This window comes from Hemitrygon akajei, unplaced genomic scaffold, assembly GCF_048418815.1.
Source record: "Hemitrygon akajei unplaced genomic scaffold, sHemAka1.3 Scf000071, whole genome shotgun sequence".
NCBI lineage: Eukaryota > Metazoa > Chordata > Chondrichthyes > Myliobatiformes > Dasyatidae > Hemitrygon > Hemitrygon akajei.
Genome location: NW_027331957.1, coordinates 979687 through 992285, shown reverse-complemented (window position 1 = coordinate 992285; position 12599 = coordinate 979687). Strand labels below are relative to the sequence as shown.

The 12599-nt window shown below is 46.4% G+C and overlaps 1 long non-coding RNA gene across 1 annotated transcript; it reads right to left on the bottom strand.

The window, feature by feature from the left end:
• Positions 1-1872: 1872 nt before the first annotated feature.
• On the bottom strand, positions 1873-11849 carry LOC140722171 (uncharacterized). Its single transcript, XR_012097553.1, has 3 exons — positions 11762-11849; positions 10682-10773; positions 1873-2158 (listed from the first exon to the last, which is right to left on the bottom strand). It is a non-coding gene; the product is annotated as an uncharacterized lncRNA (long non-coding RNA).
• Positions 11850-12599: the final 750 nt, after the last annotated feature.

Sequence of the window (12599 nt, the reverse complement as noted above, 5' to 3'; positions counted from 1 at the left end):
GGAAGTAGGTACAGAGGTGATGTCAGCGGTAAGCTCTTTACTGAGAGAGTGATGAGTTAGTGGAATGGGCTGACGGCAACTGTGATGGATGCGAATAAGATAGATTATTTTAAAAGACTTTTGGATAGGTCAATGGAACATAGTAAGATTGAGGACTATAGATATGCCTAGTAATTTCTAAAGTAGGGACATGTTCGGCATAACTTAGTGGGCCGAAGGACCTTATTGTGCTGTAGGTTTTCTGTTTTCATTAAAACTATGCAGCAAAGAACATGGGTCCCAGCAATATACCATCCAGGACTCTCGTTCTCTCCACAGAGCCTCCGTTTTGTTGCCCATATTAACAAATCCCCTGTCAGGACAGCTCGCCTCTGCTCTCCCTCACATTCCCTTCTGAGTCACAGAACGTTAAACAGAGACACCAAACTGCTGTCAGCAACTACCACCACACACACACACACACACACACACACACACACACACACACACACACACACACACACACACACACACACACACACACACACACACACACACACACACACACACACACAACACACACACACCAGCATCCGGTGTGTGGTTGTGTATGTGCGTAGGGGGCTTGAGGCCGGAATGGCAATATATGGGTGGTGATATAGTGGGCCCTACAGGAAGCGGTTGTCGACGCAGACATGGGGTCACTGATGTAAAGTTGCTCCGGCGCCATCGCAGCACACTGTAATGGAGTCAGAAAAACTGCGCTATGCTCTCCCTGCCCCGTTCTCCCCTTTCACCAATACCCAGCCTTTAGGCCTTCCAGTGTCAAATTGAGTATGCCTCTCAAAGATGGTCTGTGTGTGTGTGTGTGTGTGTGTGTGTGTGTGTGTGTGTGTGTGGTGTTTGTGTGTGTGTGCGTGTTGTGTGTGTGGTGTGTGTGTGTGTGTGTTGTGTGCTGTGTGTGTGTGTGTGTGTGTGTGTGTGTGTGTGTATGTGTGTGTGTGTGTGTGTGTGTGTGTGTGTGTGTGTGTGTGTGTGTGTGCTGCGAGAAGAGCAAGGAAGGGGGAGGAGAGATAAGGCCAGGGAAAGGGTGTTAAGATTGCAGATACTGAAGCAAGAGATGTGGAACCACACGACCGGCCTGTGCATACAGAGCTGTGGAGAAGCTCAGATCCTGGTGATAGATATCCGGTGGAGGGTGCGAGGGTGTAATACTAGGCGTCATCTCTCCCTTATACTCCCCACAATTGTCTGTGACACAGAGGAGGAAGGGGTATGCGGGGTCGACGTGGATGGGGAGCGTCTAGCAAATGGATTGAATCCCGGATACGGAGATGGGCGTAGGGAACGTTACAGTATGTGAGAGGGGGTAGAGAGAGTGTGTCAAATAGAGGCTGTCCAGCAAAAGAGAAGAGAGTCAGCGCAGAAAGAAGAGAGAGGGAGAGGGAGGTAGAGACATTGAGATTTGGGTGTGGACAGAGAATTAGTGTGTGGGCGTAGAGTGAAGCAGGAAGAGAGAGATGAGAGAGAGAGAGAGAGAGAGAGAGCGACAGAGAGAGGGTAGGGGTTGAGAAAGAGAGATACAGAACAATAACCCATGGAACGTCTGAGCAAACACGACCGGGGGTCAGACAGAGAGTGAAAGTTCCACGACTCCATCCCATCACACACTGCCGGGGTGAGACACAGAATGAAGATCCCTCCACACGTCCCATCACAGAATCCTGGGTCGGACATCGTAGCTTTCACACTCCAGCTCTCTGTTTGTCTGACTGTCTGTCTGTCTGTCTGTCTGTCTGTCTGTCTCTCTCTCTCTCTCTCTCTCTCTCTCTCTCTCTCTCTCTCTCTCTCTCTCTCTCTCTCTCTCTCTCTCTCTCTCTCTCTCTCTCCCCCTCTGTTTTTAAGGTTAGGGGCGGGGTAGTGGGAGGGAGGGGGTTTACCTCGCATATCCCGCTGGTCAACAGTTTGCAGAATTTGCTTTCGGTTATAGTGAGATTCTTGTTGAGCGTGTAAGCATTCTTGAGACAGTTGGTCTGCTCGAGGACCAGAACGTTAAATCTGTATTCAACGTGTAAATGCAACTCATGGACATTTAGACGATATCAGCACCGGTTTCTGTTCCTCTTGTTCCCAAAGGTCTTCTATTCTCGGTCGGATGTGAGCGGAGAGAGACGAATATCTATCAGAAAGAAAAGAAAAGCTTACAAAAGGGGTTCATAGAGTTTGGTAATGTTAGAGATCTCGAAGATTATAAGGCTAATTGGAAGGTGCTTAAGAAGGAAATTCGGAGAGCGGGAAGGAGCCATGTGAAGGTGTTGGCAGGCAGGATTAAGGAAGATCCCAAGACATTCTACTATTGTGTGAAGAGCAAGAGGGGAAGACGTAAAAGAATTGGACCCATCAAGTGTGACAGTGGGAAAGTGTGTATGGAACCATAGGAAATAGCAGAGGTACTTAATGAATACTTTGCTTCAGTGTTCACTATGGAATAGGATCTTGGTGATAGTGGTGATAACTTGCAGCAGACTGAAAAGATTGAGCATGTGGAAAATTAAGTGTGATAATAACAAAAAAACGGTTGGAGTATGTGTGGGTAGTGTAGAGGGCTGTCAGCTTTTACAGAGGGACATTGATTGGATGCAGAACTGCTCTGAGAAGCAGTAGAAAGATTTCAACCCAGATACTTGAAAAGGTTGTCTATTTTCGTATGTCAATGATATTGCAAATTATAGTATTAATGGTCAGAATCTTGGCACTGTGGAGGATCAGTGAGACCTTGGGGTCCGAGTTCATAGAACGCTTAAAGCAGCTGCGCAGGGTGACATTGTGGTTGTGAAGGCGTACGGCGTATTTGCCTTAATAAATCGTGGAATTCAATTTAGAGCCGAGAGGTAATGTTGCAGGTATATATGCCCCTGACCAGATCCCACTTGGAGTATTGTGCTCACTTCACGTCTCCACACTACGGAAAGGATTTGGAAGCCATAGAAAGGGTGCAGAGAAGATTTACAGGGATGTTTCCTCGAGTGGGGATCATGCCTTATGATAATACATTGAGTTTTTCTCCACCGAGCCAAGGAGTATGAGAGGTCACCTGACAGAGGCGGAAAATATGAAGAGAGGCATTAATCGTATGGATAGTCAAAGGCATTTTTTCCTCAGGGCTGATATGGTGGCCACATGAGGACACCGTTTAAGTAGCTGGTGTGTAGGTACAGAGGGAATGTCAGAGGTATATTTTTACTCAGAGAGTTGGGAGTGCGTGGAAATGGCTGCCGGCAAAGTTGGTGGAGAGGAATACGATAGGGTATTTTAAAAGCCTTCGAGGTAGGTACATGGACATTAGTGAAGGGCTATAAGTAAGCCAACTAATTTCTAAAGAGTGACATGTTCGGCACGACATTGTGGGCCGAAGAGCCTGTATTTTGCTGTAGGTTTTCTATGTTTCTATGAAAACTGCGCAACTCAGAACATGGGTCCCAGAAACATACCATCCAGCACTCTCGTTCTCTCCACAGAATCTCCTTTTGTTAGCGATATTAACGAATCCCCTGTCAAGACAGCTCGCCTCTGCTCTCCCTCATATTCCCTTCTGAGCCACAGAATATTAAGCAGAGCCACCAAACTGCTGTCAGCAACTAGCACCACACACACACACACACACACACACACACCACACACACACACACACACACACACACACACACACACACACACACACACACACACACACACACACACACACACACACACACACACACACACACACCACCACCATCCGAAGTGTGTTGTTGTGTATGTGTGTGGGGGGACGGTGTGGGGGGCTTGAACCCGGAATGGGAATATATTGGTGGTGATATACTGGGCCCTACAGGGAGTGGTGTCGATGCAGACATGGCCTCACTGATGTAAAGTTGCTCCGCCGCCATCGCAGCACAATGTAATGGAGGCAGTAAAACTGCTCAACGCTCTCCCTCCTCCGTGCTACCCTCTCACCAATACCCGGCCTTTAGGCGTCCGAGTGTCAAATTGAGTGTGCCTCTCCAAGATGGTATGTGAGTGTGTTTGTGCTGTGGAAGAGCAAGGAAGAGGAGGAGAGAAGAGGCGAGAGAAAGGGTGTTAAGATTGCAGATGCTGAAGCAAGTGGTGTGGAACCACACGACCGGCCTGTGCATACAGAACTGTGGAGAAGCTCAGATCCTGGTGATAGATCTCCAGTGGAGGGGGCGAGTTGTAATACTAGGCGTCATCTCTCCCTTACATTAACCACAATTGTATGTCACACAGAGGGAGGAAGGAGGGTGCGGGGTCGACGTGGAAGGGAAGCGTTTAGCAAATGGAATGTATCTCAGATACGGAGATGGCGTAGGGACCGTACAGTATGTGAGAGGGGGTAGGGAGAGTGTGTCAAATAGAGGCGGTACAGCAAAAGAGAAGAGAGTCAGCGCAGAAAGAGAGTGAGGGAGAGGAAATAGATGCATAGTGATTTGGGTGTGGACAGAGTGTGTGTGTGTGTGTGTGTGGGCGTAGAGTCAAGCAGGAAGAGAGAGACGAAGGGCGAGAGAGAGAGAGAGAGAGGAGAGAGAGGAGAGAGAGAGAGAGAGAGAGAGAGAGAGGAGAGAGAGAGAGAGAGAGAGAGAGAGAGAGAGAGAGAGAGAGAGAGAGAGAGAAAGAGAGAGAGTTACAGAACATTAACCAATGGAACGTCCGAAAAGACACGACCGGGGTCATACACAGAGTGAAGTTCCCACGACTCTGTCCCATCAATCACAACCGGAGTTAGAGTCAAAGTGAAGATCCCTCCACACCTTCCCTTCACAGAATCCTGGGTCAGACACCGACTCTTTCGGTCTCTTGCTCTATGGTTGTCTGTCTATCTGTCTGTCTGTCTATCTGTCTGTCTGTCTGTATCTCTCTCTCTCTCTCTCTCTCTCTCTCTCTCTCTCTCTCTCTCTCTCTCTCTCTCTCTCTCTCTCTCTCTCTCTCTCTCGCACACACACACACACACACACACTCACTCTTCGTCTCTCTCTTTCTCCTTACGATTAGGAGCGGGGGATGGGGAGTTTTACCTCACGTTTTCCTGCTGGTCAACAGTTGGCAGGAGAATTTGCTTTTGTAGATAGAGAGGATTTTGTTGAGGGTGTAAGCATTCTCGAGACAGTTTGTCTGGCAGAGGAACAGAATGGAATTCGCGTTTATCCCGTATTGAATGTTAAAATGCAACTCATAGACATTTAGACGGTATTAGCACCGGTTGCTGTTCATCCTGCTGATATTGTTCCCAAAGAGCCTTCTGGGTTCGGTCGGAAGTGATCGGAGAGTGACAAATGTCTGTCAAGAAGAAAAGAAAAGCTTACGAAAGGTTCATAGAGCTGGGTAATATTAGAGATCTAGAAGATTATAAAGCAAAGAGGAAGGAGTTAACAGGGAAATTAGGAGAGCCAGAAGTGGCCATGTGAATGCCGTCGTGAGCAAGATTAAGGAAAGCCCCAAGGCATTCTACAAGTATGTGAAGAACAAGAGGATAAGACGTGAAAGCATTGACACATCAAAAGTGACAGTGGGAAATTGTGTACGGAACCGGATGAAATAGCAGAGATACTTAATGAATACTTTGCTTCAGTATTCACTGTGGAAAAGGATCTTGGTGATAGTAGTGATAACTTCAGCCAACTGAAGAGCTTGAGCATGCAGATATTAAGAAAGAGGCTGTGCTGGAGCTTTTGAAAAGTTCCAGTTGGATAAGTCGCCGGGACCGGATGAGATGTACCCCAGCTACAATGGGAGGCGAGGGAGGAGACTGCTGAGCCTCTGACGATGATATCTGAATCATCAGTTGGGACGGGAGAGGATCTGCAGTATTGCAGGGTAGTGTATGTTGTTCCTATATTCAAGAAAGTCTTACATCACTGTTTGGTAAGTTGATGGAGAAGATCCTGAGAGCAGGATTTATGAACTTTTTCAGAGGTATGATATGATTAGGAACAGTCAGAATGGTTTGCCAAGGGCAAGTTGTGCCGTACGAGCCTGATTGAATTTTATGAGGATGTGACAAAACAAGTTGCTGAAGGAAGAGCAGTAGATGTGGTATATATGGATTTTAGCAAGGCATTTGATAAGGTACCCATGCATGGCTTATTGAGGAGGTAAAGTGGGGTGGGACACAAGGGAATATTGCCTTGTGGATCCAGAACTGGCTTGCCCATAAAAGCCAAAGAGTGGGTGTGAACGGGTCATATTCTGCATGGGGGTCGTTGACCAGTGGGGTGCGTGAGGATCTGTTTTGGGACCCTTACTGTTCGTGATCTTTATAAATGACCTGGATAAGGAAGTGAAGGATGGGTTCGTAAGTTTGATGATGACACAAAGGTTGGTGGTGTGTGGATAGTGTAGAGGGCTGTTCAACGTTCCAGCGGGACATTGATTGGATGTAAAACTGGTCTGAGAAGTAGCAGATGGAGTTCAATCCAGACACTTGTGAAGTGGTTCTGTTTGGTTGCTCAATAATCTGACAGTACTAATTGTAATAGTCGTGGCACTGTGCTGATCAGAGAGACTTTGGGGGTCCGAGTCCAGAGGACGCTCAAGCAGCTGCGCAGGTTGACTCTATGGTTAAGAAGGCGTCCGGTGTATTTGCCTTCATCAATCGTGGAATACAAATTAGAGCCGAGAGGTAATGTTGCAGTTATATATGACCCTGACCAGGCCCCACCTGGAGTACTGTACTCAGTGCCTAGTAATTTTAAAGGTAGGACATGTTGAGCTAAACTTTGTGGGCCGAAGGGCCTGCATTGTGCTGTAGTTTTCTATGTTTCTATATTTCCACCCACAAAGCCCACAGGGGATGCAGAGTCAATATGGATAGAACTGAGAAATTCTAAGGGTAGAAACACCCTAATAGAAGTTATCTACAGGCATGCAAACAGTAGTCTGGATGTAGGGTGTAAGTTGAACGAAGAGTTAAAATTGGCATGTCGCAAAAGTAATGATACTGTTGACATGGGGGATTTCAACATGCAGGTAGACTGGGAAAAGTAGTATGGTACTGGACCCCAAAAAACGAGGTTTGTGGAGTGCCCCCGAGATGGATTCTTAGAACGGCTTGTGCTGGAGCCTACCAGGGAGAAGGCAATTCTAGATTTAGTATTGTGCAATGAACCAGAAATGATCAGGGACCCCGAGGTAAAGGAGCCATTTGGAGATAGTGACCATAATATGATGTATTTTAACCTACAATTTGAGAAGGAGAAGGGAGAATCGGATGTGTTAGTATTACAGTTGAACAAAGTGAACTAAGCAGCTATGAGGGAGGAGCTGGCCAAAGTTCAATGGAACAATACCCTAGCAGGGAAAACAGTGGAACAACAATGGCAGGTATTTCTGGGAATAATGCAGAAGGTGCAGGACCGGTTTATTCCAAAGATGAAGAAAGATCCTAAGGGGAGTAAGGGGCGGCCGTCGCTGGCGAGGGAAGTAAAGACAGTATAAAAATAAAAGAGAAGAAGTATAACATAGCAATGATGAGCGGGAAGCCGGAGGACTGGGAAACTTTTAAAGAGCAACAGTAAATAACAAAAAAGACAATGCACGGAGAAAAAAAAAAGAGTTACGAAGGCAAACTAGCCAAGAATATGAAGGAAGAGAGTAAAAGCTTCTTTAGGTATATGAAAAGAAAAAAAAAAGACAATTAAGACCAAAATTGGGCCATTGAAGACAAAAAACGGGTGAATTTATTATGGTGAACAAGGAAATGGCAGATGGGTTGAACAGGTACTCTGGATCTGTCTTCACTAGGGAAGACACAAACAATCTCCCAGATGTAATAGTGACCACAGAAACTATGGTAGTGGATGAACTGAAGGAAATTTATATTAGGCAAGAAACGGTGTTGGATAGACTGTTGGTTCTGAAGGCTGATAAGTCCCCGAGACCTGATGGTCTTTATCCCAAGGTATTGAAGGAGACGGCTCTAGAAATTGTGGACGCATTGGTAATCATTTTCCAATGTTCTATAAATTCCATATCAGTTCCTGTGGATTGGTCGCTAAAGTTGTCCCACTTTTCAAGAAAGGAGGGAGAGAGAAAACAGGGAATTATGGACAGGTTAGCCTGACGTCAGTGGTGGGAAAGATGCTGCAGTCAAGTGTAAAAGCGGAAATTACGACACATTTGGATAGCAGTAGAAGGATCAATCCGAGTCAGCATGGATTTGCGAAGGGAAAATCAAGGTTGACTAATCTTCTGGAGTTTTTTGAGGATGCAACGATGAAAATGGACAAGGGAGAGCCAGTGGATATAATTTACCTGGACTTTCAGAAAATCTTTGATAAAGTCCCACATAGGAGGTAATTTGGCAAAATGAAAGCACATGGTATTGGGGGCAGAGTACTGACATGGATTGAAAATTGGTTGGCTGGCAGGAAACAAACAGTAGCGATTAATGGGTCCCTTTCGGAATTGCAGGCTGTGACCAGTGGGATACCGCAATGTTCGGTGCTGGGACCGCAGCTGTTTACAATATACATTATTGATTTAGATGAAGGGATTGTAAAGTAACATTAGCAAATTTGCCGATGACACAAAGCTGGGTGGTAATGTGAAATGTCAGCAGGATGTTATGAGAATGCAGGGTGACTTGGACAGGCTAGGTCAGTGGGCGAATGTATGGCAGATGCAGTTTAATGTGGATAAATGTGAGGTTATCCACTTAGGTGGCCAGAACAGGAAGGGTGATTACTAACTAAATGGTGTCAAGTTAGGAAAGGGGGAAGTACAACGAGATCGAGGTGTTCTTGTACATCAGACAATGAAAGCAAGCATGCAGGTACAGCAGGCTGTGAAGAAAGTTAATGACATGCTGGCCTTTATAACAAGATAAATTGTGTATAGGAGTAAAGAGGTCCTTCTGCAGATGTTCAGAGCCCTGGTGAGACCCCATCTGGAGTATTGTGTGCAGTTTTGGTCTCCAAATTTGAGGAAGGACATTCTTGCTATTGAGGGAGTGCAGCGTAGGTACACAAGGTTAATTTCCGGAATGGTGGGACTGTCATATGTTAAAAGATTGGTGCGACTGGGCTTGTATACACTGGAATTTGGAATGATGAGAGGGGATCTGATTGAAACATATAAGATTATTAAGGGATTGGTCACACTGGAGGCAGGAAGCATGCTCTCGCTGATGGGTGAGTCCAGAACTAGAGGCCACAGTTTACGAATAGGGGTAGGCCATTTAGAACAGAGATGCGGAAAAAAATTTCACCCAGAGAGTGGTGGATTTGTGGAATGCTCAGCCCCAGAAGGCAGTGGAGGCGAAGTTTCTTGATGCTTTCCAGAGAGTTTAGTTAGAGTTTACAGATAGCTGGGTCAAGGTATATGGGGATAGGGCATTAACGGGGTACCGATTGTGCATGATCAGCCATGATAACAGTATATGGCGGTGCTGGCTAGAAGGGCCAAATGGCCTACTCCTGCACCTGCTGTCTATTGTCTATATGTGTAAACCGTTTTCCATCTCTTCAGTAGACATCCCACGTTCCTTGGAATAAACACAATGAATTCTGAACCCCTCCCATCTGCACCGTAGCTTGAGCCACGTGCTAAACTGTATGGTCTTCCTGTGTCTGGGCACACTGGGACGGGTGGTGGTCCTGTCCTTTCAGTTAATAGTTAAATCCCTGACCTCACTGTGCAGAAACACCTTCTCATACATACCGATTTCATTGGTACATATATGGACCAGGACGTCGAGCTGCTCACTCACCCACTTAAGAATCATAGAATCTTTCTGCATTAGCAGTTGGGCCTCTTTCTATTGCACTTAAGTCAACTACGTTATTTCAAGGTGTTAGGAGAGGAATCAGAGAACATTCCCATTGAAATCCTCTCAATTCACATCTGACCCTGTCGGGTTATCCACCCTCAAAATGTTTAATCAATTTCGCTGCCACTATACGTTCACATCAGTTCAGTTTTGGGTCCCATTCATCGAAACCATCTATTTCTTCCTTCCACACTCGATTCAGTTTTTAGACAATGGGTTTGAACGGCCTTATGCGCATTAAGGATTTGTGCACTGATAATATATTTGATAGTTTTGATAACCTGTGCAGTAAATATGGCCTTCCGCATAATCATTTTTTTTTTCAATACCTGCATATTTTCCACTTTGTCAAGGAAAAAAATCCCTCTTTTCCTGATGTACCACCTGCTATGTTGTGGGACAAACTCACTCTTAGCTTTATTATTAATGAGCTGATCTCTGTACTATATTCTCAGCTGATGTCTTTGGGAGTTCAAGATCTAAACGAAACTACGACGAGCTGGGAGGATGACCTTGGTGTGGATCTGGCTGAGGAATATTGGGCAAAAGCACTGAATAGGGTTCATTCCTCGTCATCATGTGCTAGACTCGGGCTCATACAATTTAAAGTTTTACATGGTTAATTTAAGTAAAGCCAGGCGTGCTGACAAATATCCTGAGACAGACGCTGGCTGTGACAGGTGTTCCTTCTCTCCGGCTGGTTTAGTGCATGCATTTTGGTCTTGCCCTTGGCTTGATGGCTTCTGGGAACAGGTTTTTGTAAATTATCAGTGAGGTTTTGGGGGTGACACTGAGACCTTGCCCGCTTATACCTGTATTTGGTGTGGCAGATAAAGTTTTGGGTTTAAATGCATACAAGTCGGATATCATTTCACTTACATTGCTTTTGGCCCGTAGGAGAATCTTGCTGGTCTGGAAATCTGCCACTCCCCCATCTGCTGCTGCTTCGTTAGAGTTCGTAATGTTTTATTCTGAAATTAGAAAAGATTAAATTCACTCTGAGGGCGTCTGTGAGAAAGTTCTATTCGAAATGGGGGTCTCTCTTGTCATATTCTGGGAGTCTGAAGGAATTACCTGCCAGCTGAGGGTATTTGATTGAACTTGGGATGTTGCTTCCCGTTTAACACGCATATGGTTTACCTCACAGGGTTGTTGATGAATAGTAATATGAGTGTATTCTGGATCATCTGAGATGTTGTAGATGTGTGTGGGACCGTCTTCAAGTAGTGTGGGGGTATGGCTGTGAAATGTCCGTACTTGTGTTTGTGAAGTGTTGTATTGTAAATACATTCGCTGTCCTTGTATGTTCGGGGAGGGCGGGTGAGGGGAGGTTTGTTTAGGGGTAAGATACAAAAAGCAAAATGGAGGAAATTGTAATCCATTATTATTCCATATTATTCAATAAAAATATTACAAATAAAAAAGAATCATAGAGAAGGAATGGTGTGCTGTGAAAAGAGGAAGGAAGGGGAGGAGAGTGAGGCCACAGAAAGGGTGTTCAGTTTGCAGCCGTTGGAGCAGAATGTGTCAGGCACCATTTTCTTGCTCCCTATCTCTGAATGGAGTCTGTTTAAAAGCCGAAATCCGCTGACCCATGGCCAGGAGTCACAGACAGAGTGAGAATCCTTCCATAAAATCCGATCACACACACCTGGAAACATACACTGAGTAACGCTCCCTCCGCAACGATCCATCACCCCCCCCCCCCCCCGGGATCAGACACAGAGTGCAACACCCTTCATATTGTTTCAACACACACTCCGGGGTCACACATAGAGTGAGGCTCCGTCCACACCTACCAAACGCACAGTTCCTGGGTCGGATAACCAGCGAAGCTCCCTAAATATTATCCCATCACATTCCCGGGGTCAAGGATGTACCTCCCGCACCGTAGCATCACACCCTACCGGAGTCAGCAAAAGTACGAAACCCTCTCCCTCCTCCGTTCTCCCCACTCACCAATACCCAGCCTTTCGGCATTCCAGAAGTCTTGAATTGCCAGTGTCGGAGATGGTCTGTGTGTGTGTGAGCGGATTGTGTGCTGCCGTTAGAGGAAGGAAGGGGAGGAGAGAGGAGGCCAGGGAAAGGGTGGTGAGAATGCAAACACTGATGCAAGTGGTGTGGAAGCACGTGATCGGCCTGCGCATGCAGAGTTGTGGAGAGGCTCAGATCCTGGCGATCGATATCCGGTGGAACGGGGGGAGGTGTACTACAGACAGGGAAAGAAAAAACTATATGTATCAGGGATGGGGTAAGAAGGGGAGGAGCATTAGCGGAAGTTAGAGAAGTCAATGTTCATGCCATCAGATTGGAAGCCGGTATATACCGGCTGGGTAGCCTCCGTTAATGAACCCCCTCCCCTTCTTACCCCATTCCTGACATATTTAGTTGTTTGTGTTTTTCTCTCTCTCTGCCCATCACGCTTTGCCTGTTCTCCATCTCCCTCTGGTGCTCCCCTCCCTCTTTCTTTCTCCCTCGTCCTCCTGTCCCATGATCCTTTCCCTTCTCCAGCTCTGTATCACTTTCGCCAATCACCTTTCCAGCTCTTAGCTTCATCGCACCCCCTCTGGTCTTCTCCTATCATTTCGCATTTTTCCCCTCCCCCCCACTACTTTCAAATCTCTTCCTATCTTTCCTTTCAGTTAGTCCTGACGAAGGATCACGGCCCGAAATGTCATCGACGCTGTCTGGCCTGCTGTGTTCCACCAGCACTGTGCGTGTGTTTTGCAGGAGAGGGTGTGGGTCACGGAGACGGGGTTACTTGTAGGCGAGGGATGGGTGATGGAGACGGGAGTGG